Raw genomic sequence first — 25,802 nt, 5'->3', positions numbered from 1 at the left:
AATTATGTGCTTTTGGAGGTTGTGGATCATGTGGATTGAAGGATTAGAGTTTGGATTAGATCACTACAACACAAACACCCCTATAGCAACGCATACATTGCAACAAAATGGTTTATGCGTTGCACGAAATTAGGTGCCAACGGATGCTAGCAACACAAATATTTATATGTTGCAAGAAAATCAACTAGCAACATTTACCATGCGTTGCAAGTGTCATCCGTAGAATATCCAAATTACCTGGCAACGTTTGTCATGTGTTGCAAGGGTCATTCGTAGTATTTATGTCACCTAACAACATTTGTCATGCGTTGCAAGTGTCATCCATAGTATTTGTGTTACCTACAAACGCTTATCATGCGTTGCAAGCATTATATGCAGTATTTATGTAAATTAGTATATTGGTTTTAATACTTACAAAGTACTCCCTTCGTCACAATTTATAAATCGTTTGATTTTTCCAACACCAAGTTTGACTTACTCGTCTTATTCAAAAAAATCATAATTTCTATTTGTTTTTATTGTGGTTTAATTTTTTTTCCATATTTTCATAATTTTTTAATAGGACGAGGTGGTCAAATTTGGTGTGAAAAACCAAACAACCTATAAATTGAGATTGGGGGAGTATTTTTATTAGTTCTAGTAATTCGAAAAAATATTACTAGTATTTCTTATGTTTCTGCCTTTCCATGTTTCTATACCATCTTTATGTATCCAATGTGATTTCTCTCTATTATTTTGTAGAGTCTAGTAAAAGCTTGTAATCCCACGGTATATTAATCGTGGAGCAAATTAAAGCTGCCTGAGATGGTACATGTCTCCTCTAAAATACGGACCATAAGATTGCTCGCCAATGGTACATGTCTCCCTCATCCATCCCACTCCCACGATAGGGTGTGCGACCGTGCGATGCTTCAAGACGCCATAGTGCCCAGGCCGGCGTGAGGAGCCCCAAACCCAATCTCCTCCCCCTCCCCGCTGCTCGTCTCCCTCGCTCCTCATACGTCGTTGTGCTGCTCAGGCCACCGAACCCCAATCTCCCCCCAACCCGCCGTCATGCTGATGGCTCAGATCCACCACGGCTCCGAGCGGAACTTAATCCCCCTCCCCCAAGAGACCACCACCTCGGCACGAGCAGTCCGGCATGGCAGGAGGGCCCAGCGCGCCCGCCTTACAGAGGCGCTGAGGCTGAAGATGGATCAGGTGCCAATTCCGCTCATCGAGTATTCCAAGAATTTGCTACATTCGAAATACTCCTCAAGAAGAGAAATCCAAGGTTCGTGCTTCTCCAAACAACTTAGGGCCTTCGAAATACTCCTCAAATTGTTTTAGGTTCTTCCATACGGTGGCCATCTCTTGTTGCTTATGAGCCTTCTATTTCTGCAGCAATGCTCTACTCATGGTAGGAAAGAGGAATTAAATAGTCAAACATCAGTACTGGGTGATGATATTAATGCACAGCCAGAGATCTCAATGGTACTGATTATGATCCTAACAACATTGATATACACATGAGTTTGAATTATGTAGGCATTTCATGCGATTTCTCGTCTGAACGCAACCATCAACACACGCTGTTGGAATGGAATCTAGGTTGATCGCATCGGAAGGCTGGGACAATCCATAAACATCACAGCTCTTATTGTATGGAATAATAGGGTGGTTCATGCTTTGGATGAAATTGAGATACTGGTGAGATATAAACAGATACCAATGTCTGATACTCACGATCCCCCCTCCTCACGCCAAGCACCAATAGTTGTTCATGCTATATATTTTAGTTTGTAGTCCTGCCTGATCTATGGCGATTTCTTTCTGCCAGGCTTTAGAACACATGTCACTTGCATATTCCTTTGGGGTTGGGTGATCACCGCCTTTGGGGTATTGTGGTGGCAGAGGCAAGGGATCGGAGGACCATTGGTTCTTGTTCTGCCTTATAGTCATGTACATCTTGTGATTGCAGAGCTTATCAACATGAGCGGAGCCAGCCAGACATAATTACCAGGATGATGGGTTCTTCCACTTCGTTTCAGTTGTCTAGGTGATAAATACGAAAGAAATTTCACGGGCCAACCCTGTGAGCTTGATATCCAGTATTCACAAATTTGTTCCAGCTCTAACACTAATTCTTCTATTTCACTTCATTTTTAAACAACCAGACTTTAAGTTATATTTGGCCTGATATTCGTTGGCTAGTGCAACTTCATTTGTAGTGAGGGACCAGCAGCTGTATAGTGATTCATGTGTATCATGGAGCTATGTTCTCATCTTATGAAATAAAAAGCTTCATTTTTTGTTCTCTCATTTGACATGTTTGTTTGTTTCATCATGATAAGAAAATGATCCTCAACTCCGGCTAATCCATATCTTGTCTGCAGGTCCAAGTAGTTCATTTCGTGAGTTATCCAAAGTTGCGCCGCAAAGATGAGTACTGCTAATCGCTACCAACACATCAAGTCAACTAAGCCTGTTGTAGGTATATAAGATACTCTTTGATAACATGGTATATGTTATATGCCATGTGCCATGCTTTTATTCTGTAACATGCTGACATCTAAAGAATAAAGATGACATGAGTACATGACAATACAATAACAGTCATAATCCAATAAACAAACAAATTTCTGGCATGAACTTCACTATATTGTATATTATTGAATGGGATATAAGAGTGTATTTTTGTGCTATACCTTGATTTGTCAATATTACGTTATTCAACTCCACAAATAGTAGCAAGTGAATCTTCAGTTCCTTTTATTTTCTGTCACATGCACTTTTTTTGCTAAATTCTTGTATACACATGAGTTTTCTGGTTACTTATGTAATTCTTGTATAAATTGTAATTTCTTTCAGCATGAGACAGCTGGCGACCCTAACTCCCTAAGACTATAGCATCTTGCCCTAGACACCTGAGTGGAACTGGCATTTATTAGGACTAAGTTGTTTGCTCACAACAACCTAGATGCATTCTAGAAAGTTTCCGTTTGCTTAGTACCATTAAGGATTGTGAATTGTAGGATTGTCGTTTTCATGGTATATTGTTTGTGCTATACACATGTATTTTTTATTTGTCTATGGGGTTTTTTGCCTATTTACTATTATGCACCATTTTATCAAACAATTTATGTACCGTTACAACGTACGAGCACCTAACTAGTATTTAACTGAAGGTCTCTTAATTGAACTGGGTTGCTTTCTTTCAATTTAAGGTTTCTGGCTTATCAATGACAAATATGGATTCATGATCATGGCACAACAAGGCTTGGTAGTGAAAATTTGCACACATATAAATTTCATGATAACAAACAGATCTGAAGCATTTTCTTGTTACGGTTACCAGGATGCTACGCTTACATTAGGGATAGAGGCATGGTGAAATCTGCAGGCACCATATGCATGGCAGGCATTGGTGGCAGATCAGAGTCTCACTCTATTTAATTACTACTTTTGCAATCCAAGAGCACCTATGCATCAATAGAAATTGAATCTGTTCCTGCGTGTTGTCCTTGATTCCTTCCCTATTTTTTGTTCTTGCCGCAGGTCATAGTAGGTCCTGTAGGTGCTTTTAAACGGGTCTGTCATTGTTGCTATTGCCATTGTTCAGGTATGTCCCTGGACTATGTTTCTCTTGCATGCTGCAGCTCTGTTTCAGTTTGGATCCCATGTGTTGCGATGGTCTTCGCACGTGCAGCTCTGTTTCAGTTTGGATCCCATGTGGTGCGATGGTCTTTGGGTACTACTTGAAGCAGTACATTTATTCCTCTGTACATGGCTCCGATCATCATTTTTAACTTGTAGCATGCTTTATGCATCTCCATGTACACATCTAGTCTAATTATATAGAGATGATCAATTGATCTACTGACAGAATTCCTTCCAATAGTCATATCTAGTCAAGATTATAGGATCATAACGGCGACACACTTAATTATAGAATAGTAGTAATTCATTATCATGAACTTTCATACAATATTAAAGTTTTATGAATCTACTATCTATATTCAATATAGGGGGAGCAAGATGATGATGATTTCCAGGATCTGCATGAAAGCTACAGAAAAGGAGCTACAAAACAAAATTTGTTATGTTCAAGTGCAACTTGGTTCATCCTTGTGGCTACCTCACAATTCAATGATGGTACACTGTTAATCTTGTTTGTAAGAACTATATTCATATTATGATATATTTTTCCTAATCTTTGGCCTATGCATTAGGTTTACACTTACATATTCATAAAGAGTTGGAGAAATAAAAACAAGAATATTTCTTAGTGATATTACTTGGTATTGACCCAAATCAGAAAGTTGAGGCCGTGAGTTAGGTAAAGAATTTTTGATGCTGGGTGTTGGTCTTGTATCTGTGCCCAATGAACTACTGGTATGGCCATATGTCAACTTCAAGGTTATTGGAGATGTTGGCGACAATCTAATAGTGCAGCATTCAACTTGTGTATGTTCTATCACTTACTTAAATAGATAATGTTTCTCCTAACAATAGTTCTATTATATTTAAGTATTCCAATTTTATATGCAGGTTCAAAAGCAGAAAAGAAATGATCCCACAAGTTGAAGAACAATATGGGGATTCATTTTTAGTTTGGAAGGATGTGATGGCTTGGATTGGAATGACTGCTTTGCTTCTAGTTTTAGTTGGTTCATCGGCAATGAGTATGACTTAGTAGGAGTTCAATATGTATATGTTTTTTATAGCAAAAGTGCTTTGAATGCACATTAAATAATGGATTAAAATCTAGATGGTACTTTGTAATGAATATGCTATTTCTAATATAGTATTGGGTCGTGCTCATTTGCAATGTGTGGATGGTCCAAAAAGTTTCAAGTACATTTATGACCCAATTAAATGATCAATTATAAATTCCATGATTTATTAGGCGTTGCGACATTTACATTCTAAGTGTTGCAACAAGATATAGAGGTTTACGGGTGATGGGTGACACAAACACATGTAACCGTTGCAATAGGGAAGACATATGCGTTGCAGGTTACCAACACATATTAATAGGATTTTCCAACGCATGTATAAGCGTTGTAAAAGACCCTTGCAACGCCAGTATAGGCAACGCATAATTATGCGTTGGTAAAGCCCCTAGCAACACTTATATAGGCTTTTAGCAACACATATATGCATTGCTATAGGGGGGTTCTGTTTGTAGTGGATGTGGGGTTAGGTTTTGATCTCGAATTTAATTTCTGCAGAATGGCAGATTCGACAGTTTCTGTTCATGCCAGTTTTCCGTGGTCTTAGTGGCCTCAAAAAAATAAAAAGTCTATATATGAGTCGTAGATAATTTGTATATCTTTCCGTGGCCGCGAAGAACACCTCAATCGGACATCAGAACAGAAAGTTATTGCAGTTTGACTATAGCAGTTTTTCAGTCACATAATTCTGTGCAGAATCTGTTCTCTTAAGCGTTAGTCAATTTTATCAACAGAATTAAACTGTGGGTTGGTAAAAGAAGTTGTAGATAATTTCATAAGCTTTCCAGATTGTTAAAGAGTGCATTCATATGATTTATGAAACTCCAGTTATGTTTGTTTTACTGTGGCTGTTCCTGTTTGCCTCACAAAAATGAGTGGGTCTGTTCACTGGTGGGTTTCATCTCGTAAATGGCCGAATTGGCTCTTCCAACTATAGAGACTTTTGTAGAGGGATAAAAGTTCTTACTGTCAGCAGAATTTCGTAATTTTTGGTTCAGTAGTTTGGGAGATATCAAATTTTGAAGTTAACTAGGCTGCTGTCTAAAACAGATTCAGTCAGTTATCTTGTCAGATGTTTTAGAACTTATTGATGGCAGAATTTAATTATGCATTGAATACCGAAGTTGTAGAGTGTTTTGTGTAGATACTTCTAGAATATTTTTTTGATATCGCCACTGTTTTAATTTTAAAGATACAAAATTAACAAACAGTGTTGCTGCTGTATGACATGTGGTTTAGGGTGGTAGTCTTTCCACTGGGTCTTGGTTTCAAGTGTAGGAGTGTTTTGTTGATCGTTGGCAAATGTTTGTGAAATATTTGTACTAAGTTTTATGCCCACTAGCAGGTGGCTACACTCCAGATCATGCTTAGTACATTTTTCTTCTTCGATGAAGGCAAGTGAATGTAGCGGTGGTTGCTTCCGTTCTGACTTGTTATTTCTATTGCCTACACTCTAATATTCAGAAGTATTGGATTCTTTCATAATTGGACTCTATGGTGATGCTTTACTTGCTTGCATTATACTAATTCTCAATCATATATTGATGATGATTATGATTCGAGTATGACTCATAAGATTAATTCACACCCTTGAAGGTAAATGAAGTATTATTTGAGGTTGGTATTGTATCTGAAGGTAAATGAAATATTATTTGAGGTTGGTATTGTATCTGAAGGTAAATGAAGTATTATTTGAGGTTGTATTGTATGTGAAGGAAGTGAAGTATATTGATAAATGCAGCATGCCATATACATTGCATGATTCACTTGCATATGAAGTTGGGTCGTGACCTATGGTCCGACCGTACCGGTACAACTTAGCATCGTACGTTGCCCAAGGAGGGTACGATGCGGCTTCATAACCTTAGAGGTATGAAGGCAGAGGACATATGCATTGCATTCATATGCATTCATTGAAGTGATATTTGTAGATGATGTGGTTTTATACCCTCAGAGGTATGAAGACAGAGTACCTACACTTTGCACTCCTATGCATACATTGAAGTGATATTTGTAGGTTTTTGTTGACGCAGGGAAGTGTTATAGAACCTAGTGTGGTTATTCGAGGAAATGAGATGGTATTGGTTATATTGGGACTACTGAGTTCTATATCTACAAGTATTTCTGATCTTAATTGTGATTCTTTTAAAATGTTGATTAATTAAATTTGTGGTTTAAATATCTCGTCAGAACAATTCGCTTGCTGAGATGTTTCATCTCACTCTTGCATTACTCAATGCAGGTGCTTGTTGCTCATCCAGGGAAGTGGGAAGTAGCAACACATCCACCTTCACTCTCATAATAACGCTGCTTAGGCGCATTCATGATTTAATTAGGAGCTTCTTGTCAAAGGGTGTTTGTTTCTAACTAGTTGTGCGCACTGGTTAATTTAGTTCATGCTGTTATGGTTGTCTTCCCATTGCTAGCAGATTATTAATGTTGATTATGTTTTCTTATCATGATATCTATTTATACTTTGTTGCTTCCCCGTTTATGCAATTTTCAAAGGAGATGCTGTCGAAATTTTATATACGAATGTTAGAAGTGTAGTTTAGTAGCATTCTGGGGTGTTTGTGGATCCCGGGGTGTTACACTCCCCTCTCTCTCTCGCTGCCTGTGGGCCATGCTTGTCGGCGCCGTTTCTCTCGCCCGCGTGCTCGCTTCCCTCTGTGTCCCGCCGACCCCACCTGTCAGCCGTCCCTAACCTCTCGCTCACGATCCCCCGTCGTGGACACGCCCACGTCCGCGCATTCTCTGGCCACATCCCCGTGTCCCCGCCCCTTTTGAGCCCTGCGCCCTGCTCGCCCACCTCCCCTCGCTCACTTGCGCCCTAAGTCGAACCCCCTCACCCTCTCTCTCGCTCTGCCCGTGCGACCAGAGCCCCGCCACCATCCGCCGCCCATTCTACGGTCGTCGTGGAACTCCTAGTCGCGTATGTTGCCCCAGTAAGCTCTGCCCTATCACCCGCCACCTGGAACACCCCTCGGTTCGCCCGTAATCCCTCTAGTCCGCCCGGTCCATGCTCAATGGAGTTCTTCCTGTGCAGCCAGAGCTCCGCCACCGTCGCCCCGTCGTGTCCCTGCGCCACCACCATTGCCTCGTGACTCCAGCGCTTCCCCTCGAGGTGAGCAGCCTACCCGCACCCTTAATTTGGTCGTTACTGCCCTGGTTAGCACACGATTGTTCACCGGAGTTGCCCCACGTCACCGTTAGCCCACCTCGCCGTGTGCAGCACCCTCTGGTGCTCTCGCGCTGACGTGATGCCCATGGCCGAGTCCGCCAGACCGTCCTGAACGCGCCCGAGCTAGTCCCTAAGCCTATGGAGCCCCGCCATGGCCAGCCCCCTCGTCTCCGGCGAGCTCTCGCCGCGGGACCGAGCGGCGCCACCGCGTCTGTGTCCGCCCCCAGCCGTCAGATCTCGGGCATCTGTCTGAGATCGGGCGGTTTAGATTTAACTAGAGCGGATCTGATCGCAGCCCTCCGATCCAGATCCAACCACCCTCCTATCTTCCCCCTCACCCGCGCCCCTGCCGCTGGGCCCGGCTGGTGAGCCCGCCCTGGCTCACTGACGCCCTGACCCCGCCTGTCAGCCGCGTCCGTGCGCCCGCGCTTGTGCGTGCGCTCGCACGATCCAATCCTGGGCATTGATCTCTGATCCGACGTTTGAAGTTACCACGTACCCCTTCGCCTGTGAGTTTTACGTAAAAGACCCTCGGCTTTTAGGAAATCAACCCGTCGTCCTCTGTTTTAGCGCGCAGGCCCCTGGTTTATTTTAAATAGCCCCCTGTACTTTTATGTAATCACAGATTTAGCCCTAATTTCATATTTTAAACTTCAAAACTTGTTTATTTCATATATTTTTCATATGAACTCCAAATTTAGCGGTTCAAATTGCAAAATGTTCATGAAATTATTCTTTGTTCAAATAAATTATGATCAGCTATAGTCTAGATACCTTAATTTTACACATAGGATACAAGGTTAATGTATATGTTAATTTATTTATTTAATGAAATAAATAAAATGAAAGCCCTAGGAGTTAAAATATATTTAATCTTGTGAGATTAGTGTCATGCATTACATGAATTCATTTTTGGCTTAACTTCTAGGTCTCAATGAAATGAATAGAATTAGGTTATGTAATTATGGATAACACTTAAAGAATAATCAAACTCCTAAATGAGATTAGTCCATCTTATGATTTAATCTCTTTCTTATTTAAGTTTCTACTTTATATTTTTGAGGTATGTTCCAAAGACTAAGCAACCCATAATTAGGATTAGTTCATTTTATAACTTGATCTCACTCTCCTTTATTTAATACTACATCTTTTGAGTTGTGTTCCAATGTTTGTACATGTTTGATGTGCTGTTCATTTGTACTTTCCAAATGTATTGAATGTATGATCGCTTTATTTAGACAACGAGCAGCTCGTGTTTCCTGAGTGTGTTGCCGAAGATCCCTCTGAGCAACAACCTGGTGAAGGCAAGTGTCCTCAGACCTATCATGTCCTACTTTACTTATCATTCACTGTCCCACATTACATTATTGAAATTTAAGGATTGACTAGTCTGTATTTACCTTACGCTTGTTCACCTTTTTGGGTTAATCATGGTTCACTTATGCTATAGCTTTAACTTAATCAATGAACATGATGTGATTATTTATGATACGATGAAGTTATCCCGATGAAGTTCTTGTGATTACTTTAGGGGGGCTCAGGATGTTTCCTGAGTGCCTCTCCGTAAGAACCTGTTTGGGAGTGACAACCTGGGATAACATTGTAACCATGAGGGTGGAATGGGACGCCCTTAGCTGATTAATTAGAGGAACCAGCGGAGTAGTTGGCTTTGCCGTAGGGCCATCAAAGGGGTCCGGGCATAGTACTTGCTCTGCCGAGGCTGGTTGCAGAGGTTCTTTGATTTGGTTTTGTTAGTCACCCTTCCTCTGGGGAGATGTACTATGTTCATCAAACCGGAGAAACCTAACAGGCGGCTATGACCTCTGGGAAATCTTTGTAAAGGCTACATAGTGAGACCCTGCTAGGTCACCTTGGTAGTGATCAATGGGGAGGCTAGAACCCCGGGTAGAATGGGAATCACGGCTTGTGGGTAAAGTGTGCAACCTCTGTAGAGTGTTAGAAACTGGTATATCAGTCGTGCTCACAGTTAAGAGCAGCCTTGGGATCCTCTTTGATTAGAAGAACTTTAGTTACTTTTATGATGATGATTAGCAATGATGGTTATAATTTTGATCTCTGGTATTTTCTCTTGGAGGGAGTACTTCTGGGTAACAGATGGGTTTATTACTAAAATTTGGCTCTACTTATATAATAAAACTTGACCAACTAAAAGCAATTTCTTAATCTTAACTCCACATACAGCTAGTCCACTTTAGCCAAACGGGACATTTACTGAGTACGTTGGTGTGTACTCACCCTTGCTTTACAAACCACCCACCCTAGGTTGTCCCCATTGTACTAAATGCTCAGGAGGAGATGTTGGTAACATGGAAGACTTTGAAGAGTTCCAGGACTATGACGAGTTCTAATTTACTTTAGTGGCAACCCCCTAGTCAGCTGCCTGTGTAGGCTTATCTTCTACGTTTCGTTACTTCGCACTTTGATATTATTATTGAACCCTATGGATATGTATTAGACTCTATGGATGTCTTGGACATCTTGATGTAATTAAAGTACCTTTCCGCTATTTAATTTGAACATTGTGTGATGATGTCCAATTATGTAATCGTTGTGTACGTGAGTTTTGATCCTGGCACGTACATGGTTCGCATTCGGTTTACCTTCCAAAACCGGGTGTGACACACTGCAAGGATGATGCCTAGGCCACTCGATCTAGAATGGGCGCTAGAGATTAGACGAAGGGTAGCGGTTCGACCACGTCGATGTGAGCCATTAGATCCTGATCCGAGGGGTAGCATGGTCTAGCAGGTTATGATCTGTTGAGGGGCATTGATCTCTGATCGGTCGGATCATGTTGAATACAGGTTCGAGCGAGATACCGATCTAATTTGCAGCGTCGATGTTTGATCGGATGACTGATATCTGTAGATAACATTTCGGCCGTGCGCTTTAGCATATGAGTCCCTGTGTTTTAACTAAATCAACCCGCGGCCCAGTGCTTAGCGTTCTGAGTCTAGGGTTTATTCGTGCAGTAGCCCTTATCTTTTCCGGTAATTGACGCACAATCCAGAAGCCAGTAAAAAATGAATAAATGATTATGGAAATTGATTTTTAGTTTGAAATTAATTGCAGAAACTTGTATAATTCCTAGAAAATTCATATTAAGTCCAAATTGGTCCATTCCAGTTCCTGTAATTTTGTATTAATATTGTATATAGCTCAGTAACACTATTTTAACATGTAAATTGTATTAAAATTGATCTCTTAATTAATTTTGTAACAAACACATAAAACATTTGGAAATTCATAACTTAAAATCCATAACTCCGAATTTAATGATTCTTTTTCCCTATGATCTTATTTTAATATGTAGGTTATTAATATGCATTTTGTATACATGTTTAGTGTGATGTTAATTTTCCTTTGTACTATGCTTGTTTGTATTGTGGCGAGTAGAAGAGCTAGTGGCAGAGGAGTCTGGTGTTAAGCAGGTAAAAGTTGCTGAGCCAGAGCTCATTGAAGGCAAGTTGTGCCCTTGACCACTTTTATTACCCAATAATGTTCTTTATAATCATTTATTCATGCATAGGTTAAATTTTGATGGGACCCAATAGGTCACCCTAGTCTGGTTATCTTTTTACCTTGTTCACCTCTGAACTATTTGGGTAGTTTTGCTATTGCTCTATATGGTTTTGGGTTTAATATTACATCATGTTCATGTTCCAATTATACTGTTATTTTATTTATTATTCATGTCAAGATCATTATTTTTAATTGGAACATGAAGCTTAACTTGAGAAACATGTGCCACCATAAGGGTGGAATGGGACACCCTTGGCTGACTAACTAGGAAAGCTAGTAGAGGACTACCTTACCCTATAGGGGCAAGGGCAGTAGGGGAGTAGGCGTGTAGGGAGGTTCCCGGTTTGATTTTGCTGTATAAACTGTAGCGTGTTTTCTAAAGCTAGTGGAACTTTGTAAAGGCCTCGTAGTGTTACTCTGCCTCGCTTCCTTGGTAGAGGTGTATGAGATTCATGACCCCTTGGCAGATGGGTAACATGACTTGTGAGTACAGCATACAACCTCTGCAGAGTGTAAAACTGGTATACTAGCCGTGCTCGCGGTCATGAGCAGCTCAGGACTCTCACATGATTAAACTATGGAACTAAATTCATTTTGTCGTTTGCATTGCATGGGATTTATTATTAATTTTGTTCTATTATTTCTATTCTGGTATGGTATTTACTTACATCTAGTAATTGCTAATAAAATTTGACCAACTTACTAAAAGCCATGCCCAGCTTTAACCCCTATTGTTGATCAGCCTTAGACTTCACATGAACTCCCACCTTTGGCGAGTTCATGCAAATTATTCCCCACAACTTGGTGAGCTATGATCTTTTGTGAGCTCACACTTGCGATATATAAACCCCCCATAGGAGAAGAACAGGTGGCCCAGGAGGAGCCACACAACGAGGAGTACGACTTGATCTAGGTGGTGTCTCCCAGTTGACTTTATGGCGCCTTGGATGGACATTAGTTCGCTTTATATTTATCATTTATTTTTGTAAGACTTCTGTTTGGGGCCTTCTCCTTCCGAAGGTGATATAGCTGAGGTGCTCGATCTTTCGGCGAGTGGAGATAATTCCGATTTGGCGGAAGATGACCCTTGCGATCCGACTACGACGAGCAAGCCCGTGGCGCCAATGCAATCGCTGAACCAACTCCCTGTGGTTACCGACCTTGGTGATGCGAGATCGGCCTGATCACGAAGATCGTTTCCTGTGCGCAATCGAAGAACGAACAAAAAAAATGCGAGCAATCTAATCTATTACTCGATGGTGGAGTTCTGAATACACGAAGACAGCGCTGATTTGCGCGTGTTCGAGAGTAGCTAAAGCTAACGTAAAACAAAACTCGAAGAACAAAGGAGGCGCAACTCCTGGATAAATAGAGAGGGGGCGCATCCCCTAGGGGCGGAACCCTAGGTTGTCCACTATGGGCCACAGTTGGGCTGGTCGTCTATTCTTCTAGGCCCTCATTCTTTAGTAGCATGACATAGTTAAGATCTCTAGCACGGGCCCGAGTGATTGGCCCTTGATGTGGAGGTGCTGCTGGTGTAGTCGTACTCATAGTGATGTCCTCATCATCCTCCCCTTCTTGAAGTGAAGTCGTCCTCGACGACAACTCCTCATCCTCGGCCATATATGGTTTCAAATCTGCAACATTAAAACTAGTAGAAATACCAAATTCCGCAAGCAGGTCAAGGATATAAGCATTATCATTAAACTTTGTTAGCACCTTAAAAGGACCAGCAGCACGAGGCATTAATTTAGAACGGCGCAAAGTAGGAAACCGATCCTTTCTCAAGTGCAACCAAACCATATCACCTAGCTCAAAAGTAACAAGTTTTCTTCCTTTACTACCAGCAACCAGATTTTTTGCATTAGTAGCAGCAATGTTCTGTTTCGTTTGTTCATGTATGGTAATCATTTGTTCAACATGTGCAGCTGCATCTACATGTGGGGCGTTCGCAGCATTAAGTGAAATCAAATCAATAGGTGCCCTAAGTATGTAACCATAAACAATCTGGAAAGGGCACATCTTTGTAGAAGAATGTGTGGCATGATTGTAAGCAAATTCAACATGAGGCAAACAATCCTCCCAACGTCTCAAATTCTTGTCTAAAACTGCCCTAAGCATGGTAGATAAAGTTCTATTTACTATCTCAGTTTGTCCATCAGTCTGAGGGGTGACAAGTAGTGCTAAACAGCAATTTAGTTCCCAAATTATTCCAAAGAGATCTCCAAAAATGGCTTAGAAACTTAGCATCACGATCAGAGACTATTGTTTTTGGAATACCCTGTAAACGAATAATTTCTCTAAAGAACAATTCAGCAACAATGCTAGCATCATCAGTTTTATGACAAGGTAAAAAGTGAGCCATTTTAGAGAATCTATCAACAACCACAAAAATACTATCCCTCCCCTTCTTAGTTCTAGGCAAGCCCAAAATAAAGTCCATAGAAATATCAAGCCAAGGAGAAGAAGGGACAGGCAAAGGCATATACAAACCATGGTTGCCCAAACGTGACTTAGCTTTCTGGCAAGTAGTGCAACGTGCAACAAGACGCTCAACATCACGGCGCATCCGAGGCAAAAAGAAGTGTGCGGCCAGCACCTCATGTGTCTTGTAAATGCCAAAGTGCCCCATAAGACCGCCTCCATGAGCTTCCCGCAGCAACAAAAGACGAACCAAGCTTGCTAGAATACACAGCTTGTTAGCGCGGAACAAAAATCCATCCTGTATGTGAAATTTTCCCCAGGGTTTGCCATCCTTACAACGTATATAGAAATCTTTAAAATTAGCATCATCCACATATTGATCTTTCACAGTTTGCAAGCCAAAGATTCTAAATTCTAACTGTGAAAGCATGGTATATCTACGGGACAACGCATCAACAATGATGGTTTCCTTCCCGTTCTTGTGTTTAATGATGTAAGGAAAGGACTCGATGAATTCTACCCAACTAGCATGACAACGGTTCAGATTTGTTTGGGTACGAATATGTTTTAAAGCCTCATGATCAGAATGAATTATAAACTCACGAGGCCAAAGGTAGTGCTGCCATGTTTGCAAAGTGCGAACTAAAGCATAAAGTTCCTTATCATAAGTAGAATATCTCAAGCTAGCACCGCTTAATTTTTCACTAAAATAAGCAACTGGTTTTCCTTCTTGTAACAAAACAGCACCTAACCCAATACCACTAGCATCACATTCAAGTTCAAACACTTTCTGAAAGTCGGGCAATTGTAAGAGTGGAGCATGGGTTAACTTATCTTTCAAAGTGTTGAACGCCTCTTCTTGTGGGGGTTCCCAAGCAAAAGACACACCTTTCTTTGTGAGTTCATGCAAAAGGGCAGCGATGGAGCTAAAATCACGCACAAAACGACGGTAAAATCCTACAAGTCCAAGAAAACTCCGAATTTGGGTGACCGTCGTTGGTGTAGGCCAGTCCTGAATGGCTTCAACCTTGCTGCTATCCACCTCAATGCCCTGCGGAGTAACCACATAACCAAGAAACGAGACACGTTGCGTGCAAAATGTGCACTTTTCCATGTAACCAAACAAGCGAGCAGCACGCAAAGCATCAAAAACAACACAGAAATGTTCTAAATGCTCCTCTATAGACTTGCTGTAAATAAGGATATCATCGAAATAAACAATAACAAACAAACCTATGAAGGCCCGTAGAACTTCGTTCATTAAATGCATAAAGGTGCTGGGAACATTAGTCAATCCAAATGACATCACCAACCATTCATATAAACCAAATTTCGTTTTAAAAGCCGTTTTCCAATCATCACCGAGTTTCATTCTAATCTGATGGTAACTTCTACGCAAATCGACCTTAGAGAAAATAACGGCACCACTAAGCTCGTCTAACATATCATCAAGGCGTGGAATAGGATATCGATAACGAACTATGATGTTATTAATAGCACGACAATCTACGCACATACGCCATGACCCATCTTTCTTTGGAACGAGTAAAATAGGAACCGAGCAAGGGCTAAGAGACTCACGAATGTAACCTTTATCAGGCAGCGTCTGCACCTAGCGCTGGATCTCCTTCGTCTCATTTGGATTTGTACGGTATGGGGCGCGGTTCAAAAGAGAAGCACCGGGGATGAGATCGATCTGATGCTCAATGCCACGGAGTGGAGGAAGACCCAGTGGTAAGTCCATAGGAAGAACATCAGCATACTCCTGCAAAAGGTTAACAATAGCAGGGGGTATATCCAACGATGGTGCATCATCAAGCGGAACAAGCATGCGCGAGCATACAAGTGCATAACAGGGCATATGAGCTTCATGGAGATCATCAAAATCAGCACGTGTAGCAAGTAAAACAGGAGAGTGCAACTTGATTTCAGATTTAATAGGTGCGGCTGATGTCGATTTGACTTGTTGTGAAGTTTTAGCAGCCCTAGTAAGATCATCTTTCAAAATTTGGTCAGGGGTCATTGGATGTATAATTATTTTCTGGCCTTTAAACATGAAAGAATAATGATTTGAACGACCATGATGTAAACTATCAGTATCATATTGCCAAGGTCGACCCAATAACAAAGAGCATGCTTCCATAGGAATAACATCGAAATCAGCATAATCAGAATAAGAACCCAGCGAAAAGGGGACATGTACCAAACGTGTTACCTTTATTTTACCACCATCATTAAGCCATTGAATGTGATACAGATGTGGGTGTGCGCGAGTGGGCAAGGATAATTTCTCTACCAAAGCTGTACTTGCCAAATTGTTGCAGCTGCCACTATCGATGATGATGCGAATCGACCGTTCGTGCACAACACCCTTGGTATGGAATAGAGTGTGTCGCTGATTTTTTTCGGCCTGGGCAACCTGTGTGCTGAGAACACGATGCACAACAAGACTCTCATACCTATCAGCGTTGATGGGTTCAACGTGGACTTCCTCATTTTCTGCATGGTTAGTGGCAATCATAGCATGACTAGTTTCCTCGGAATCACTAGCTGAAGAGTACTCACCATTGTCACGTATAAGCAAGGTACGCTTGTTTGGGTAGTCCCGAATCATGCCCAAACCCTCTGCAACGATGGCACTGAATATCCTGTGTACATCCTGTGGAAGAAACAGTGCCTTTGGCAGGGGGCGCCGCTGGCTTGGCCGTCCCTGTGCGCGGTGTAGTGCTAGGCGTAGAAGGTGCAGGGCTGGAAGGAGTTGAGCTGTGTGTCAAACCCCGACCTGTAAAAGAGTTAGTATATGTCTTTGATCGTTGTCCCTACACTTCATGTTCAGCTTTGCAAGCATATTCAAACAATGTGGTTACATCAAAATAATCCTTATAATCAAGTATATCCTGAATTTCCCTGTTCAAACCACCACGAAAACGCGCCATAGCAGCGTCATCCAACTCAACCAAACCACAACGAAGCATACCCTTTTGTAACTCCTGGTAATATTCCTGAACAGATTGTGAACCTTGTTGAAAACGCTGCATTTTGTTAAGCAAATCACGGGCATAATAGGAAGGAACAAATCTGTGGCGCATGGCAGTTTTTAATTGGGTCCAAGTAGTGACACTGTTAATGGGAAGTTTTTGTTTATACTCATGCCACCAAATTAAAGCAAAATCAGTAAATTCACTAATTGCAGCCTTCACTTGGCTATTAGCAGGAATATCATGGCATGGAATTTTTTTTTCTACCTCCAATTCCTAATCAAGATATGCAGCACGATCATATTTACCATTAAAAGATGGAATTTTAAATTTAATCTTAGCAAATAAGTCATTAGGGGGATGACGAACCACACGGTGTGCACGACCACGACGATCTCCATCTTCCTGCTCAGTGTCACCGCCGTAGTCCTGCTCCATCCTTCTGGTCAACGCATCAAGGCGTGCCAGGATGGTGTCGAGTGTGGTGCGAGTCGTCGTTTGAGCAAGGTCAAGCTGGTTGAAACGCGCGGTCGTCGAAGTGACCGTTGAATCAAGCCGTTCATGCATCGTCCTAATGTCAGCAGCAAGTCCATCAACTTGTCCCCTTACTTCCTGCAACTGGTCATCCACCGTGTCGTGTGCTCCTGCCATAGTTAGCGCAAACACCAAAACACCAAAAGGAGAAAAACCGATGACAACAGGGGAATGGTGGTGACAACTCGCTCAATGGAATGCTGTTATCAAGTTCTTATCCGTTCTTACCAAGCCACAGTGGTGAACTGCAACCAACAGGTGGAACCGGTGAAAGATTGGATGAGCGATTGCCTGGAGAAACAGAAACCTGCTCGTCGTAGAAATATGTGGAGTTTTGGGTAGGCTGCACTCAAGTCAAGGATTAGCACGATCAAACAATAATGAAAAGTTGAATTATAGTGCAAAACACGAAATTATATTGCTGGCCACAAGTGCAAAGGATGGATGGAACTAGCATAATGGCAGTACCGTAAATATTGTACTAGCGAGGCCAAAAAGGCACTAGTAGGAATCACAGTTGATTTTGTTTTTCTTTTTTGTATGATTTTTTTGATATTTTTCTCAGCACAAGAAGCAACAAAATAGGAGCTACACCAAGTTTCACCTAAAACAGAGATCAGATGTGGTCTACAGAAAAGAGCAAGTTCTCTGAAAAGCGTGCAAGAACTTTAACGAATTTTTTTCTTTATTTTCTCGAATTTTTTGACAATTTTATCGAAACCTTTGGCTGGCCTCAGAATGGTGTCAATAAGCTCCTATAAAAATTTCAGATTTTTTGAACAACCGAGCGAAAAGTTATGCCCAGTTTAAGGAAGGTAGCTCAAGTTATGGTTAAAACGACCGAGATGAGACAACCGCTTTGTTTCCTTTCCCTATTTTTTTGTTTGTTCTCTGGTTCTATCCTTTCTCTTTCTTTTTCTTTTTTTCTTTTTTTTTGTTTCTGTTTTTTTATGTAACCGAAGGAGAAAAACAAGGAAGCGGCGTTGACTCGGTTTGTCGAGTGATCAAACGGGAGATGGTGGCGGCGCGCTAGGGTTTGAATGGTAGAAGAAAGAAGGATGGTGAAAAAAAACACAATGCAACCAGCAACAAATGACGCGCAAGTACACAAATTCAACTATGCAAATTATTGAAAGAAAGTGTGAGGCTCAAAAGGGTGCTGGGATAAGGTCTAACCTCAATTTTTATGTGGTTTTGTGGACTGTAGGAGAAAAAAACACTCGATAAACTCACCGATCAACCTGGAAATCTGATACCACTTGATATAGCTGAGGTGCCCGATCTTTCGGCGAGTGGAGATAATTTTGATTTGGCGGAAGATGACCCTTGCGATCCGACTACGATGAGCAAGCCCGAGGCGCCAATGCAATCGCTGAACCAACTCCCTGTGGTTACCGACCTTGCTGATGCGAGATAGGCCTGATCACGAAGATCGTTTCCTGTGCGCAATCGAAGAACGAACAAGAAAAAGATGCGAGCAATCTAATCTATTACTCGAGGGTGGAGTTCTGAATACACGAAGACAGCGCTGATTTGCGAGTGTTCGAGAGTAGCTAAAGCTAACGTAAAACAAAACTCGAAGAACAAAGGAGGCGTAGCTCCTGGATAAATAGAGAGGGGGCGCAGCCCCTAGGGGCGGCCAACCCTAGGTCGTCCACTATGGGCCACAGTTGGGCTGGTCATCTATTCTTCTGGGCCCTCATTCTTTAGTAGCATGACGTAGTTAAGATCTCTGGCACGGGCCCGAGTGATTGGCCCCTGATGTGGAGGTGCTGCTGCTGTAGTCGTACTCATAGTGATGTACTCATCAGAATGTCCTCAAAAACATAATTAACCATTTGTTTTCAGCATAAGCTATTACAAGAAGCTTCGTATTCAGGAGATAAACACATAAGAGTAAATGCCGAAGCTATAACTAGGCGAAAAAGCTTGGGCTCGTAACGAAGCGGAGGAATAATGATGATGACCGAAGGACGAAAAGACTACTTAGTCCTTTATAACTTGTATTATGATCATGTGTAAACATTGAGGACATAAATGTACTTTTACTCGGGCTGCGTCCCGTGCCTATAAATAGATGAACAGTAGCACTGTAATGTTCACGCTGGATTGTATTCACTTTCTCGCATCCTCGCCTTCGAGCAAGTCGAAGGTATCAATTTAATATTAACATCGTTGATATTCATATATGTTTTATGGAATGCAAGAATAGATGAATTATTAATATATAATTATCATAGTTGTTCCTTCGCATTCCTATCCTTATATTGACATGATGAAGGTATGCCCTTCTTGACCTTCTTCTAAGAAGCATTACACCCTTAAGGAAATAATGCTTCGGAGGACGAAGGTCCTTAATGATTAACAATTGTGTTGCCTTGTTCTTGACTCACAACATTTGAGAACAAGTGAACAACATTGGCGCCCACCTCCGGTGAACTTATTTCCACAACCTTCGGCAAGCATTCACCTTTGATATGCCGCCGAAGAGGGCAACGGTGCTAGGGCCTGCCCTGCAGCCACTAGACACAAATCACGATGCACTCTCCCTGCGAGAGGCTAGGAGCCAAAAGAGGAAGGCCACCAGCCTGACTCTTCAAGAAGAGCAGCTTGACCAGGAGATCAGGGATTTAGAAGCAATCCATCAGCAAGTACAAAGAAAAAAAAGGAGAAAATGCTCCGGCTGGCTGATCTTCAGAAGAAGATTGACGATATAGCCGAGGAGATGTGTCATCTTACTCAAGATGACCAGGAACGAAGGCCTCAACACATGGAGCTTTGTCAGGAGAGCCCATTCAATGAAGACGAATGGTACGACGACTTTCATCATGGTAACTTTACTTTTGATGATGCTTCTCCTCTGGCAGCAAAATTGCAGGCTACCCCATGGCCACAATCCTACAAGCCACCTCAGTTGCCCATGTATGATGGACATTTGGATCCAAAGCAATTTCTGATGTGCTACGAGGCAACAATATCCTCGTATGGGGGCAACATTGCTGTCATGGCAAAGTCCTTCGTCATGGCAGTCACAAGAGTGGCCCAGACATGGTATTCCTCCCTTCGGCCAGGGATAATCACATCATGGTAGAAGCTCAAGGACATGATAGTCACTAGCTTCCAGGGCTTTTAGACAAAGCCAGTCACTGCTCAAGCCTTATTTCAATGCACGCAAGACCATGACGAGTACCTACAAGCTGTCCGAAGGTTCCTGTGTTTGAGAGCTCAAGCGCCTATAGTCCCCAATGAAATTGTTATTGAGGCCATGATCAAGGGGCTTCGGCCAGGACTACAACCCAATATTTTGCAAGGAAGCCACCACAGACCTTGGAGAAACTCTTTTAGAAGATGGATGAGTACATCCGGACTGATAATGACTTCCGCCAAAGAAGGGCGGAAGCATATAGGTTTTCTGAAATGACCAGAGGCTTCAGAGGAAGACTTCATCCCAGGCATGTTAGGTCAATCCATAATTCCAGTGCCAACGATGAAAGGGCCAACAATGCTCAGAGCAGCCATCATAGCTCACAGTCTTCGGGCATGCAACATACTTCTTACAGACCACCAGCTCCGAGAGGCAGGGGAGGAAGAAGCTTCAGTAGAGGAAGGTTCAGCAATCAACCCAGGAAGTTGTTCTGCCTTTTCTGTGGCGAGGACAAGGGTCACACAACGAGGACGTGCCAGGTCACGATCCAAAAGCAAAAGGAAATTGCTGAAGCTGAGGCGCGACAGAATCAACCGAAGAAGGTCCTCCTTACTGCTTCGTGCTACTCTCCATACATCCCAGAATACGTAGGCAATCAACAGCTTACGGCTTCTGCAGCTTCAGTAAGTCACTCTCAAGCTTCTTGGGCTCAATTACCACCGCCCCCACCAATGGCGCCCGCCCCAAGTCATGATCAGTAGCCAGAAGGGCACGTTCGGCCTCAACAACAACGTGACCTTTGGGAGCACTCTGAAGCTCGCACTGTTAATAGCACTGTGCCCGAATCCAGGCATATCTATTGAAGATGACACAAAGTTTTGGCCAAAAGAAAGCTCTGATTTGTTCTATTCCTACTATTTTTTGCTTTTACATCTCTGTCGCAAAAAAACAACACAGGAAGGTTTAACCTTCAACTCGATGTAATAAACCTGTGGTTACACCATCGAGTGTGACAAAACCAAATTTCGAAGCTCCAAAGACGTTCCTAAGGGAGTGCAGAGTATGTTCCGAAGCTCCAAAGACGTTCCTAAGGGAGCGTAGAGTAAGTTATGAAGCTCAAAAGTCGTTCCTAAGGGAATGCAGAGCTAAGATGCCACCTAAATAAAATGTGAAGAAGCTCCAAAGTCGTTCCTAAGGGAATGCAAAGCTTAAATGTCACCTAAGTAAAAGGTGAAGAAGCTCCAAAGTTGTTCCTAAGGGGATGCAGAGCTTAGCTCCAAAGTCGTTCCTAAGGGGATGCAGAGCTGAAATACCAACTAAGTAAAAGGTGAAGAGACTCCAAAGTCGTTCCTAAGGGGATGTAGAGTCTGGGTGTGTATTCGCGTAGGTTTTTACCTTCAACATAAACATAATTTCTCATCATATCATCATATCATATCGCATAGCATCGCATCATACATCATTTTGCATCAGCAAAAAGTCGTGGAGAAGGAAAATTGCTCCTTTGAAAGTACTTGTCGGATCATGAAAGAATGTGCTGTAGCACAACATATGCCTTCGGTAGATATATTGTACTACACGAAGCTAACCTTCGTCAACAGTGGCATAAGAAAAATTATCTTCTTTGCGAAGCATGAAAAGAAGGGAAGGTGTTTTTTCGCCAAAGGCTCAAAAACGGTACGTACATAGATTTCATACATCGCAAAGAGATACATTACATTAATGTACATACAAATACTTGATGTTTGTTTTTAACACAATGCGACAACCATACACAAGCAGTACATTTTCAAGCATGCAAAAATTTAAACTTCCTTTATAACCTTTTCAGCAGCTTCGTGTAATAATCTATCGATGACTTCGTCAACGACTTTGTTAGCAATCTTCATTATATCCAAAGCTTCTTTCATAGCTGGGTCGGCTTCAGGATTGTACGACTCCGGTGGTGGTGAAAGGCCAGCTGCAATAAAAAAATATGTTGGTGAATTTTGAAGATAGAAACGAACAACGATGCAAAACCTTAAATAAAAATACCTATAATCCTGGCGCGTTCAGCAGCTTCTTCAACTCGTTTAGCCTCTTCTCGGGCATCGTGAGATTCTCTCTCATTCTTTTTAATGGCTTCACCAGCCATCTCACGACCGCCCTTCATCCAAACATCAGAGTAAAACCTCCCGCCTAGCAAAGAGGCTTCGGTCGAGGGGTCCTTGGTGTAATCTGCTGAGAAAAATAGATTCTGGCTGGGATGCGGCCTTAACATGTTCACAACCGGTCTTGTCTAAAATTGTCGCGACCCCTCGTGCACCGACGAAAGCGCAGAAATCCCCATGATCACTGATTATTTCATCAAAAGCTTCGGCCTCTTCACCGATCCACAAGATAACCCCTTCGGGATCACCACGAATAAATTTCTGTTCCAAAGATGTCACACCCGGTTTTAGAAGGCAAACCGAATGTGAACCATGTACGTGCCCAGATCAGCAATTCATGTACACAACAGTTACATAACTGGACATCATCACACATTACTCAAATAATAACATAAAAAATAGTAATAGTCGATTACATCATGATGTCCGAGACATCCACATAGTCATTAACAGTTATCGAAGTGCGGAAAAGAAACATAGATACACACGACCTTCACAGGCAGCCGACTAGGGGTTTGCCGCTAACCCACGACTAGAACTCATCGTACTCTTGGAACTCCTGGAAGTCTTCCTCCACGACTTCATCTTCTCCTGAGCAGTGGTTGCAACGTGGACAACCTAGGAGGGTTTGGTGTGTAAAGCAAGGGTGAGTACACATCAACATACTCAGCAATTGTCCCGTTTGGCTGTAGTGGACTAGCTTTATGTGGGGTTAAAGTCCAGCGGTTACTTTTAGTTGGTCAGGTTATTATTACTAGTAGAGAGTCAGGTTTTAGTATTAACCCTAGTTGTTAACCCAAAAGTACCCTTTCCAAAAGGAAAGAATACCAGAAACATTACCATAAGCATAATCATAACCATCATCCTCGTCACCACCTGTAAACCAACCATCTTTGATCAAAGTATCTCTAATCAATGGAGCTCCCTTGGCCACTCATAACCGCGAGCACGGCTGATACATCAGTTTCTTAACACTCTACAGAGGTTGCGCACTTTACCCACAAGTCGTGATTCCCTTTTGCCTCGGGCTGATCAAACCCTTAAACACTACCATGGTGAACAGGCAGGGTTTCACTACGTAGCCTTTACAAAGATTCCCTGAGGTTGTAGCCGCCCGTTAGGTTTCCTAAATGTACCGCACTCCTCCCCAATGGGCAATCCACCCTCGGTAGAGCGAGCCACATACACCGAGCCCCATTGACGGCACGACGGCAAAGCGAACTACACCTCAGTTCCTCTAATTATTCAGCTAAGGGCGTCCCATACCACCCTCATGGTTGCACTGTTTTCCCGGGTGGTCATCCAACGAACCAGTCCCTACGCGGAGGCACTCGAGAAACCGCTCGAGTCCCCTTAAATGTCACAGTATCATCATCATAATCAAAAGGGAAACATTGTATCATAAATAATCTCATCATGTTCATTGATTAATGTGAAGCACTAGCAAAAAGCTAAACCAAAATAACCCAACCCAAATAGGTAAACAAGGACAAGATAAACAAAATCTAGTCAACCCTTAGGTATAAATTGTGTAAATGCGGGGTGTAACACCCCTGGTGTTACTGTTACCAAAACATGACCATAACATCATGAGCATCAGCATATCATGTGATTGTTACACTTAGAATGCATTCACTAGGCAAAAAAATTCAAACAAGTTGTATTGATATGACTGGTCATCGGTAAAACCCTAGGGTAGGGTACTTAACCCTAAACTGAGCTTAGGGTGTCAATAAAGCCCAAATGAAAGAAAACTTCAAAACTCATGATAAATAATCATAAGATATCACCTTTAATGAGATTTGATAGCACCCAAACCCTAGAAGTGCCAGAAACTCTAAATAGACCCCTGGAAAACCCTGGATTGAAACCTCAGGGGTTTTATGTAAATGTTGCACACTTTTGGACCTAAGTGCAAAAACCAAGCGATTAGGGTACCTTAAGTCATATGGTTCACATATTTGAAGATTTGCAAATAAAACCATGTGAATTGGGCTTATTTGCAAAAAAACCACCCCATTCATCTCATATGGCTAAGTCTGAAAACAGTTGAACAAGGCTGACTTTGGAGCTCTGTAGTTTTAAAAATACAAAGAATTTGTTTAGGGTCAACACATCAAAGGTCTAGAGCTACTATAGGAGTACAACTTTGCTTAAGGGATTAAGCATTGTGTTATACAAAAAGATGGAGATAATTGGCCCTAAAGTTTAGCTGTCAGATAATACAGAAACTGAATATGGATTGTCAGTGAGTTTTGAAAAACTTTAGGCTTGATTCATGCTCCAAGGAGTAAGCAACTGAGCATGATCTCTGCAGCAGAATTGTAGTTTGTATATAGGGCTACAAGTTTGCTACAAGCCGATTAGCAAGTTGTCATGCAAAAATTCAAGAACAATGCCTCTAAAGATCCTCTATCAGACCAACTGAATGACCTCGTGATGGTACAATGCACTGAAATATCCCAGGGTTCAGTCCCCCTCGCCGCCGGTGATCCGCACGTCCGGATTTGCGCCGGTCGCCGTGGTTCGTGCCGGGCACGCTGTGGATATTCATGGGGAGGTAAAGGATCTCACGGGGGAAGCAAATATGGTCTCAGGGGAAGCTTATCACCGTGCCTGTAGCCGTTGCGACGTGGCCGGACCGCCAGTGTCGTCGTGGACACTCCGGCGACCTCAATTATGCCACGCCGTGACTCTTCACTACGCGATAGTAACCGTGGCACACATAGGCTTACCCTCTTCGAACCACTGCACCGGTGAACGCCACGATTGCGCCACCAGTGATCTTCTTCCTCTCCGACCACCAGCGCGCCATTCCAAAATTGAAGGTCACCGCTCTTGAACACTATAAATTTAGCACACCGCTAGCTTCGTTAGGTAAATTAAGCACCCGCTTCTGCCTCCGATTAGCCACCATAGCTCTCTAATTTCTCTTTTTCCCCAAATCTGTTTTCCGCCACCGTGAAAGAACCCTCGCCGTGGCTAGCTTGTTCTAGGTCTGTTCGTGTTCTCTGCTCTCCCGTTTCAGTGTCCTTTGGTTCTCCTGATGCTCCTCGATCCATACAATTGAGCTAGACTACCCAAGATCACTGGGAACACTTTTGTTCATCCATTGTCTGCGCTGTCTCCGTG

At 42.3% G+C, this 25,802-nt stretch overlaps 1 long non-coding RNA gene across 1 annotated transcript; it reads left to right on the top strand.

The window, feature by feature from the left end:
* Positions 1-513: 513 nt before the first annotated feature.
* Positions 514-4,810, top strand: LOC103629337 (uncharacterized). Its single transcript, XR_002262992.2, has 6 exons — positions 514-2,038; positions 2,376-2,473; positions 3,538-3,601; positions 4,008-4,134; positions 4,212-4,446; positions 4,531-4,810. It is a non-coding gene; the product is annotated as an uncharacterized lncRNA (long non-coding RNA).
* The last annotated feature ends 20,992 nt before the right edge of the window (positions 4,811-25,802 follow it).

This window comes from Zea mays, chromosome 6, assembly GCF_902167145.1.
Source record: "Zea mays cultivar B73 chromosome 6, Zm-B73-REFERENCE-NAM-5.0, whole genome shotgun sequence".
Lineage (NCBI taxonomy): Eukaryota > Viridiplantae > Streptophyta > Magnoliopsida > Poales > Poaceae > Zea > Zea mays.
The sequence above is the reverse complement of the archived record's forward strand: the minus strand, read 5'-3'. Positions and strand labels throughout refer to the sequence as shown.